An 11,978-nucleotide genomic window follows, 5' to 3' on the forward strand; every position below is an offset into this window, starting at 1 on the left:
AAACATTGTACATAGGACAATAATGCCTCAGTCCCCTTCAAAGCAGGCACCTTGGAACCTCACACAGTTCTCCCAATCACCATCAGCTGCCCTGTTATATTTTCCTTAATCTCATTGATGGCCTGAACTCTTTTCCCTTTCAAAGGTGATTTTAGTTTTGGGAAAAGCGGGAAGTTGCAGGGCACCCAATCTGGGCCCTTGGGGGGAGGGCTGAGTCACCTGGGTGATTTGATGTTTCGCCAGAAAACTCCACAGGAGGTGTGATGCATGTGTGGGCGCGTTGTCTTGATGAAGCTGCCAATCTCTCGTTGCCCATAGCTGCAGCCTTCTGAATCATCTAAATAGTTTCCGCAGAGGAATGTTCAAGATTAACGCAAAATCTGATCCAGATTTGTTGCTCTACTTGCTCAGTCATTTTGAATGTGATGACCACAGAGTACACATGCTCACTTAGTAGCATCTACCACCCCTACTGACTGGTACAGTGAAGTTGTCATTGTTCACGCATGTGCATTCCAGTACACTCACCTTGGCTGCCAGGTTACATCGATGTTGCACAAACAGTTTTTGTTATATTAACAACGGTTGGACTTTTTCTGGTCAGACCTATTATATGTGGATGGTTAAGAAAAATACTGGCCTAGCCTTGACCAGTGTGGCTCAGTTGGTTGAGTGTCATCCTGCAAAGCTAAGAGTCACTGGTTCAATTCTCGGTGAGGGCACATGCCTGGGTTGTGGATTTGGTTGGTCCCTGATTGAGAGGCAACTGATCAATTGTTCATCTGTCTCTCTTTCTCTCCTCCTCCCCGCTCTCTAAAAATAAATAAAATCTTTAAAAAATATTGGTTTAAATTATTTTTAATAAAAAAATTGGTGTAATTCTAAACATGATTAAATTATTCCTTAATTTTTAAAGATTAGAGTCGTAAAATTAAATTATAAGCATGATTTATTCTGGTGAGAACTGGCCATTGACTTCCCTATCCAACAAAATGATTATTATTGCTGTTTACTATGCAGAATTAGATTGCAAGAAAAACAGAGAGAGGGCTTGAACTCTTTAAACTCTGATCCAATAGTCAAAGCCTTTAAATATATATATATACACACACATATATATACCAATATTCACCCTTGGAAAATAATTTATAACTAACAGGTGTGGCCTCCAACCTCTGGAAGGCCCTAAAATAATTACAGATGCATCCTGGAATTTCCTAGAATTTGTGCTGGAATGGCTCCCGAATCTACTTATTTTCATCCAAAAAAAGCAGTGAGCAGCTGGGAGTTCTTGATACTGTGCTAAATAAATCTTGAGAGAATTAGAACAGACATGATCTGTATTGTTTTAATAATCATAACTAGGAACCAACTCATAAAGTCATCCATTCCTTCACTCACTCACTAATTCATGCACTTGCACATTAGCACGTGTTTACTAAGCACACGCTATGTGCTGGACAAAGTGCTGCGTGATGAGTGTCCAGTGTTGATCAGGATGGAGCTTACTCTAATGCTTTTTTCATGTGATGTTAAATAATTGTTTTTCTATCATTTCTAGTGTAAATAAATGTTAGTTATTAAACTGGAGATTAAGTGGAACAAAAGAAGACGCATAATCTAATCACTGACACAATCATTTTTAAGCAATGACTGATTTGGTCATGTAAACAAAAGTCACTCAGCTCCCAGTGGCATTTGGGGTTAGAGCTTCTACAACTGTTGGGAACGGCAGGCAGGGGAAGAGAAAGTCAGAGGCTCCACTAAAAATTTCTAACTGCAGTCCCAAAGCTGGTATTTCTCAGGAGCATCTTCAAGCCACGAAGTCACAAGATCTCTGGGAGGCTCTTAACCATTCAGGACTAGAGCCAAGTTTTGTGAGGCTTACAGCTTATGCAATTTAGAGAGCTCTCTTTAACACACACACACACACACACAAAAAAAAAAAAAATTAATAAAATGATGTACATAAAAACCACTCCCAGAATCCTAGAAAGGGTCCATGCAAGAAAGAAGCCCTGAAGTTTCAACTTCATTAGCTTCAGCGATTCCTTCCACATCAGCTGTCTCAGTCAGCAACATAAATGCAGGACTTCTTCAAGAAATTTATCTGAAAGCAGTTTTGAACCCTCCCCTATGCACATATCCTTCTGTAATCGACTCTGGAAAAATAATGGTCTCTTCTGCCTTTTAAATCTTGAGCAAGTGCCTCTCATAGACAGACCTGGAACCATACAGGGAAAGAGATTCTAAAAGATGTAGTGACTGCCTTTGAGGAAGCTGAGGAGGATGCTGAGTTGACAAAGGACTAACCAGCATGTCTCCCTAAGGAAAAAAATGCAATTAGTTGACCAAGGAGATTGAGGGGACTTTAATCCATTCAAGGGACTAGAGCTTAAAGTATGGATGTATTGGTATAAAGCACATCTGAAACTGGAAAACAGTGAAGTATTTAATCTAAACCTGATTGATGCTAAAACAACACAGAAAAGATATGGTCAGTTGGAAATACAAAAGCAGAGGAATAAGAAAGCAAAGGTTTTTTTCATGGTCTCTGATGAAGTTCAGGGAAGAAGGTATCCTGATTATAAGACTCTGTTTGGCATTCACTAATAATACATTCAACACATTTATTGATCATTCACATTAGGTGTTTAAGAACAGCATGCAAATCACTACCAGCATGACCCTATTATTCAAGGATCTTATGGTCTAGACGAGCACTGTCCAAATGAAATATAATTTGAATCCCAAATATGACTCACAGATCTAAGTTTAAAATTTCTGACAGCCAACTGATCAATAGTTCTCTCTCTTTTTCTCCCTCCCTTCTCCTCTCTCTAAAAATAAATGAATAAAATCTTTTAAAAACGTTCCTGGCAGCCAAAATAAACAAGTAAAAAGAAATAGATTAAATTAATTTAATATACTTTAGTTAATACCATATATCCAAAATGTATATTACCATTTTAATATGTAATCAATATAAAAATCATTATGATATATTTTCTAGTCTTTTTTTTTTTTTTTTTGTATTGTCTTCAAACTCCAGTGTATATTTTAAACTTATAGCACATCTCATTTTGGACTTGCCACATTTAAAGTGATCCTTATGGCGAGTGGCTACCATGTGAGTTGCACAGGTCTCCTAGGTAACTATGTTTACCCGAAATGATTTTCCAGAAGCCCATTGTGAAAAAGGTCTGGCCCTCTAATTTGGATTACACATCAGTTTGTGATAACCCATCAAGATAATGCTACCTGTTGGTCTTGCTTGAGCTTCCTTATGACATGTAATAACCAAAGAGTTTACATGAACCATTATTCCATAATTCTGAGTAGCTAAATGATGGTGTTATTGATAAGTTTTAGGGTGTAGAAATAAAGTTAATTTACAATGTCTATTCTTTGCTACCACTGCCTTTGCAGACGTACTCTTTTCTTCATTATCTTTAATATATATTGCCATTCCAAAATGCAGATATATTCTGCATTTTCATTAAGAAAACTAAGAGTAAGGTAGGAGATTGTGACTTAACTCTCTTCTATGGGAAGCTGGACTTAGGATTTGGAAAATGTTGCACCTTTGGATCTGAGGTTATTGAGAGGGGATAGCAATTACTGAGAAGTTTTAAAAACCTGATTATTTCAGCATACTTTGATTTTATATAAAAAATTTCAGCTTCTAAAAGACTTTGTTGAGTTAGTTTTGCTTCTGTTGTTGTTATCTATTTAGATAAAGATGTTTCTCTGAAGACTAGCAAATTAGCTTACTTTTGGTTGAAGAACTTGGAAAGCTTGTCAAATAGACAAATAAAAACTGGAAAGAAATCTTAGAAAGTACCATTTCAACCATACTCATTTTACAAATGAGAATCAGGAAAGTTACCAGCTTTCTTAAACGAATTAATCAATTCATTGGCAAACTAGAACCAAAACCTGAGTCTCTTTACACTCTCAATCCAGTGCTCTTTGTACTACACAACTCTGTTTGAAACAAATTCCCATGCTCTGGCATTGAGTCTAGTGGTTTTTGAATGCTTCTCTTTAATTAAGTATATAATTGGAATTTGGTAAAATAAAAGAAACATACAGAGAAGTCTGTAAACACTCTGAACTCACCTCAGCATGAGTGAACTGAGCAAGACTCTCTGACCACTACAAGATGTTCATATCTTTCCAATTAGGACCTTTGGAGAAGAAACCAAACAGCTATGTGAAATTTTATTTTATAGCATTTTGGAACTAACTCCCTGAAACAATGAATAAAATATACTCTCTTTTTCCTGAAACAGCGTTCCTCTATCTCTTTTTACGTAGGATACTCCTCTTTCTCTCCCTGTTTTAATCACTTTATCTACTCATGTTCATCCTCTTTATTACTTCCCTTTACATGCTCATGGAAATCTCATGGCATATAAAATCTGAATTCTTGTCTAGAAGGTCTAATGTCTTGTTTCTTGGTAGATGTGATAATTCTGGAAAATAGATCCTCAAGAACAACAACGACAAAAAAGAATAAAGGAAAAGCATCCAATAGACTTCTTCTTCTGTTTTTCCTCTTCAAAATACTTTCTCCTCTTTAGTTTGAACTCTTCCTCTTAGTCAGACTTTCATTTGATTACTATTAACATCCCTAATTGCTCACTGTAATAATCTATTTAGTACTCATTTTAAGGAGATACCTGTTTAATTTAATTTTGATAGTCTTCTAACATGGAAACTTTGGAGCAGAAATTGAGGGTGAAAAAACTGGGGAGGGCAAGGAAGAGCTTGATCCTAATAAAATTGCAAGAGAGAAAGATTAGTCAAGTGCCATCAGAGTTTTGACTTCTAGATGGTAAGGTCACAATGTTGAAGAAGAAAATATATATGCACATACAAAAAGTATCGTAAAGTAGCAATATTTGCTAATGTAGATCCGAGTGTGTATTTACTTTGATATTTGAACTAAATAAAAACAAGGAATAATATCTACCTCTTCCAAGTGTTTAGGTCTCTAGAAAGCTAACTACACTGTGAGTGAACTATTTCTAGTCCTCTTCCTTTTATTCTGCCTTTACCTCTATTTATCACTATTGATGTTGGTCTTTTAATAAGATTAGGATATTAGGGAGTAGAGTTTGAGCAATAGTAAATATTATAATAGGATACTTGTATCCTTGAGGTGATAACTTACAATTACAGAGAAGTTTGTAAATTCCCAAATACACATCCACCTAATAAGGGCATTAAATATATTTTCAGAATTGTTTTAGCAAAATACTCTTTCATTTATTTGTATTTCTGTTTTGGAAACTTTTAGTGATTTTCAACATCTTGACTTTTAAGCCAGTTTTCTCTTCCCTTTGGCTTTTTATGCCATTTAAGGTGAAAAGCAGTAATAAAAGAATGGTTTCTTTGTTAAATATGGAACAATTTTAGAATTTTTAAAGAAGAAAGTAAATATTTTACAGTTTAAGACTATACTCCACAGTAAGAGTTTACATGGGAAATGAAAAACTTAAGAGCTGTGAAATGTCAACAGGAAAAACAAACTAAGGTAGGCTAATTTTTAAAAACAAGATTGCAAGAATCAAGTAGAATAATTTGGTTTGTTTTCTGAGACAGTTACCTTGTTTTGGTGGTTGTTGGGGGTGAATTTGTGTGTGTGTGTGTATGTATGTATGTATGTATTATAATTATTAATTCCATTAGGCTAAAAACATGTCATCAGGATGATGGACATCCTAAAGTAGAAGAAAAGAGGAAGAGCAAAAATGAGATGGATTAACTCCATAAAGGAAGCCACAGGCATAAGTCTACAGGAGCTGAGCAGGGCTGTCAAGTGGTTCTCACTCATGCATAGGGCTGCCAGCAGTTGAAGCCAACGCAATAGCATGTAATACACGTTTCACTGTTTGAATGTGGCCATTCCTATTCTCCTGTGTTCCATTTTCACGAGTTTCTATTCATATTCAAGGTTTATAATTTATAAATATAATTAAATGAAATATTTTCCTAAAGCTAAAGTGTGGAACCTGACATTTAAAGGGACCTAGAAGGCATATTGGGGTCCAAGAAAGAAGAAGAATGCCATTAAAAAAAATTTTCACTGATGTGGAATAATGCTAGCCAGCTCTTTTGTTATCTTTAACAAGAGTGAACCAAAAGAACACAGGTTGTACCAAAAAGAGTCTCCAACTGTGAAAAGGTGAGTAATTCATGTGACAAAATGACTTTGATGTGTCCCTGTTTCAGAAGGCTCTAAAGAGTTTTTGTGGGCAAGATGTAGTCTTGGCTGACTATAAAAGCCCACAGGGATGTGCTTAACTGGAATCTTATTACCCAGACTTGACAGGAGCAGGAGTCTGCTCTGGAGAGTGATAGACACTTCACAGTGTCACTCAACTCTTTTTCATCGCTTAGGAAATAAGATTCACTATGGCCACTGAACAGGTATAACTGGGCACACCTTAGCCCTAGTTTCTGATCTTAATGTATTCAGGTCCTTCAAGATTAGTTGGCACTTACCTGACCTCTATTATGACTGAAACTCTTAAGCAAGCTGTACATACCTACAGAAAGAGGCCACAGTGCTGTCTGAAATAGAAGTCTGTCAAGAAAATGATGGATTGGGATAACCGACACCTTTTTCTCCAGATGAGTACATTTTGTAATCAGAGGATCTCTCCAATCCCCCTCTCAAACAATGAAAAAGGGAAATGAAACATCTCCCACATAAAGACTTTATTCTGTTCACTTGACCCTCTTCTTTTGCTATATTTTATTATTTCATTTGTTCTTAACTCTAGTTCAGTTCGTTTTCAAATCCATCAAATTCTCAGATCTTTCTTTTGTGCGTTGTGTTCTGTAGTAGTGAGGGTGGCACGATTACTTGAACACTAACAGGAGGCATCATTTATCTGTTATCTGTCATGGTCTAGGTACTAAACGGGGGCCTCGTATTTATCATTTCTAATCCTTACATCAGCTCTGCAATATTGGTATCATCATCCTTATTTTACAGTGGAGGTAACCACACCAGAGTAGTTAGGATCTTTCAAGGTCCAAGGCAGGACCATCTACCATCTATTCAACTCTACAGTGATACTTCCCATGGCTCTTCTCCATATATAAGAGATTATGGGAGGATATCAGTGCTGGAAAGTAACTTAGCATTCATTCAGAGACAAGTTTGTTTTAAACTTGTAATGAAGTCATATCACTGTATGGTTGCCTTCTTCCTCTCATATCCCTCCATTGCCATCAAACTCAGAAGCTCAAATACATGGAAGCAAAAGTAAGGAGAAGAAAAGGATCTATGTGGAATGTAATAAGGGACTAGTTTATTGCAGTTTTTCTGTCTTTTTATATACTGACTTCCATATATATTATTGTTCCTATCTTACATGCTAGGAGCAATCTCTTCTGCTATAGTACCTCAATACCATTTAAATTTCCAATTTGATGTATGTAAATTAAATTCCATATTATTTACATTGCAATAGAAGAATAAGAGAGAATTCTGAATTTGCTTCTGTAATTTTCTTTTCTTCTTATTCCAAAAAGAAAGCCAATATTTTGGCAGGTGGTAGCCTATAGGACTGAAGGCAAAAGCTGACTCAAGAAGACCTCAGTTGTGTATCGTGTAAATACAAACCCAGTAAAGATAATATGCTAGGGCATTTCAAGTGCAAGGGAAGAAGAGCTAGTGTCTTTGTAAGGAGATATGCAAACGCAGAAGCCAAGACAAGAAGATTCTCAAGCCCGGATAAGAGACAATAGCTTACTGTGAGTAACTGGGACTGTGGCCTGCCCCCTGTAGTGCCCCTTGGAAGGACTTGTGGTGTGGGAGATGTCTTCATGGTGTATTTGGGTAACATCACATCCCTCAGTGTTCTCAACTCTGGTAAAGGCTCCCGTCAATACTGTGGTGCAAAGCCACAGGGCCACCAGACTTGGATGTTCTTGTAAGCTTGGACAATGCCCAGCTCAGCAGCAAGTGTGAATCCAGTGTAGACGAAAGTTCGCTCTACAGACTAAGGGTCTTATGTGGGATGGACATGGGTGAGGAGGGGAGGCAGAGCCCCATTATTGACTGAATTTCTTACTGAATTGGTGGGATAGGTTCTCCAATTAAAATTCAGAAAATAATGTAGGCTGAATTTTTTTATTTGTCTCTTACGTCTATTTTCTACTTTTTCTTCTCTGCTCTGTGCCCCAAAGGGCTAACCTTTCTGGACCGCTGCTACAGACATCTTTGCCCTCCAGATTCCAGCCATTGGGAGGCACTAGCAGGAGATCAGAGGAAGAGAGGAGAATAAATTAGGATATTTATTTCCAAGGATCCCTTTGTGAGGTTGACTGGGTTCTTTTAGTGAAGGCAGCAGATCCTGCCTGGTGGCCCTCCCTCGCAGTTACTCTCTCTAGGTTGGGTTCTTTCAAACATTCCCAGTCCTTGCCATCTCAAATCTAAAATCTTTAGATGCTTTTCCATTGTTGTTAGCCTGGGGTGGGGGTATGGGGGCTGCATTACTCACAGTTGATTTCCTTTAATCCTATCTACCCCTTTTATGTAATTTATTTCTTAAATCCGCTCAATCAAGTACCTTTCATTGTGCCATTTTTGTCCTAACAGGACCCTGACTAATGCATTATATAGATTTTTATTTTTTCACATGGAAGTGTATGGATTCGTAACTCTTTTACGTGCAATTCCCCCCCCCCCCGCCCCGCCCCCCCCCACCCCCCGGAATTACCAAAAATCTTTGTGCAGGCAATATCAAGGGCCAAAGGTAGATTAGAACTTCTAGCACTGAAGCCAAATCATTTGGAGATTTTAGCACTGAAAGTTCCACGTCCTGGGAAATGCCTCTATCCCAGGCAACCGAGTTGTAACTCTGGTGTAGAGTTGTGTGTGCACGCAAAGAAATTCCTAGTGACTTCTGTCCAGTGAAATATGATGAGACAGAGTTTGAAAGTTAATACCCAATTTTACATATAAGGTTGTCCAGGAGGAAATTAAGATAAATGCATCTCTGCTGAATTATTGTTTCAAAATACTTTTTAGTGGAGCATGGACATGAGACCCTCATTTTGGAATGAATTGTTAAAAATTAAGCCCACTACTTGAATGAAGATGGAGGAGCAGTGTTGTCAGAATCTGGGTCCAAGGTGAAAATGATTCCTCATGCCTAGACCTGACATCGGAGGCATGGTATAACACATTGAAACAGATGATGGAGCTAGGGAAAGGTCACTTAGCTTGAGATGGAGATGGTTGCCAGCACTGAGAGTGTTTTTAGGTGATATAATTTCCATCCCAAGAGAAAAGACAGTTCAGAAAAGACAGATGGCAGGGAGCTGAGAAAAAGAACACAATCTATGGCATGTCTGAGGAAGTCAACCTGAAGAGGCCACTAGTGTTCTCAAGTAAAACATTTCTGTGGTCATGGTGGAAGGTACTGGAGGGCTGGTTCCAGGGCTTAGATGAGACAATATGGTAGGTAAGACTCCCTGTTGAGAGAGTTAGGAAAAGTTGACTATACAGTAGACCTCCATTACCTGCAGTTTTGCTTTCCACACTCAGTTACCCTGCAGTCAACTGCCATCTGGAAATTATTAAATGGAAGATTCCAGAAATAAATAATTTGTAAGTTTCAAGTGGCATGACATTCTGAGTAGCCTGATGAAATTTTGCACCATCCTGCTTTCTGCCGCCCAGAATGTGAATCATCCCTTTGTCCAGCATATCCTGTTTATCAGAGAAAGAGAGAGACCATGTTCGTTCACATAACTTTTATTAAGGTATATTGTTATCATTGTTCTATTTTTATTATTAGTCATTGTTGCTAATCTCTTATGGTGACTGCCTGATAAACTTTATCATAGGTATGTGTGTATAGGAAAAACCTAATCTAGATAGGGTTTGGTACTATCTGTGGTTAAGGCAATCACTGGTGGTCTTGGAACGTATCCCTACAGATCAGGGGGGACTACCGTATTCACAGTAAGGTTAGAGACTCTGCTACAAAGAACCTGCCCTTAGATCCCAGAGGAGAGTACAGAGTACAGCTGACCCACTTAGCACACGTGTGAACAGTAGCAAAGATAAGCCTCTTTCCCTGTGCAAACCTTAACTGGCTGAATTCAACTCCTTTTTAACCTTCTTCCAAGTAGTGTTGCTGGTGAAAACGGAGGAGAAGAAGAAGCTATTTCCTTCAACAGCAGGGAGGTGAAGTTCAGAAAAGGTTCACTCGATTGGCCCAAACCCTGCAAGAGAGTAGGTCAATTTCCTGGCTTTGCTTCTCTGTCTTCCCTATAAAAGTCTTCTCTTAGCTCCCGTCAGTGGAGCGCTTCTAACCACTTCTGGTGTGGCTCTGCCTTGTTCAGATGGATTTTTGCTCAGATAAACTCTCAAGTTTGTTAATACACCTCAGTTTATCTTTTAACACCCCTAGAGCTGCTCTATTATCTGAGACTTCAAGTTATCTGAGGCTAATACCGACTCTGAACCTGCTCTTCACTGGGAAAATTTGGGGCTATTCTGGGAGGAATACATTTTCCCAAGAGGGCCCAGTTCCTCAAAGGGACAGATGGGAAATGTCTCCTGTGCTCAGCTAATGTATTTAGCTTTTGGGGAAAGTATTGCAGTGATATTGTGATTTATAATAATAAATATATATTTGGTTTTTCTCCCCATTCCTAGCACACAGCTCCTAAAACTCTTGCAACTGCCTAAGTGATGAGAGCAATAAATCTGGGGTGGGATGCCAGTGAAGCCTACCATGTGATTATTGGATTGGAATATTCAGTCCCACTCTTGACCTCTGGGGAAGAAAGAGGAGACATTGAGTTTAGTCACTAACTGACTAATGATTTAATCAGTGAGGTCTATGTAATAACACCTCCATAACCCCTCCCAAATAAGGTGTGGAAAGCTGGTTTGTTGAGCAAAAATGCCAGGAAGGTGGTATACCCCAGATTCCAAGCGGACAGATGCTCCTGTGCTCGGGACTCTTCCAGACTTTGCTCTATGTGTCTCTTCATCTGGCTGTTCATTCATAATCCTTAATATCCTTTGTAATAAACTGGTAATCTAGTAAGAAAACTGTTTTCCTGAGTTCTTTAAGCTACTGTAGCAAATTAATCAAACCTAAGGAGGGGACTCGTGGGAACCTTAGATCTATTTTAAAAAATAAAAGTAGTGATGATACAGTGGAGAATAAAGAATACCTTGACCAAGTGATCAGAATTAATACCACCAATGAGAGGCAGGTGGATATCTTGTATCTCTAGATGAGCTGCCTGTGAAGGTCACAGCATCACCTGGTTAGTATTCTAGCTGCAAATGCATAATCTGAATCTAATAATGAGGAAATATCAGACAAACTCAAAATAAGGAATGTCGTATTAAAAGGAGGGGAGACTTTTTAAAGAATGCCAATGTTATAAGAGGCAAAGAAAAGCTATGGAAATATTTCAGATTGAAAGAGGCTAAAGAGCATAAAAATAAATGAATCATTATGCTTAGAATATGTCACAAAATGTTGTCAGCTGAAATGCAATGATTTAAATAAATGGGACTAAATTAAAGTTTAAAAAAGACATGACAACTAAATGCAGTACTAGATTGAATTTTTGTGTGAAGGAGAAAAAAATAAATGCTATAAAAGACATTGTTGGCTTAATTCATAAAAGTGGAATTCAGACAGGTTAGATATAATTATTATATCAGTGTTAAATGTATTGCAGTTCTTAACTGTACAGGGGTATGTAAGAGATTATCATGATCCTTAGGAAATACATACTGAAAAGTACAGGAGAAAAAGACCATGATTTATGTCTCTTGCCCTCAAATAGTTAAGGCAAAAAAGAGACAATAATAAAGCAAATGGGGTATAATGTTAATAAGTGAGTGGGGGTAAAAGGTATGTGGATTATTTTCATACTATTCTTATAGTTGCAAATTTTCTGTATGTTTGAAATTATTTGCT

The sequence above is a fragment of the Furipterus horrens genome, unplaced genomic scaffold (assembly GCF_987537825.1).
Source record: "Furipterus horrens unplaced genomic scaffold, mFurHor1.1.pri manual_scaffold_4, whole genome shotgun sequence".
NCBI classification, from domain to species: Eukaryota; Metazoa; Chordata; class Mammalia; order Chiroptera; family Furipteridae; genus Furipterus; species Furipterus horrens.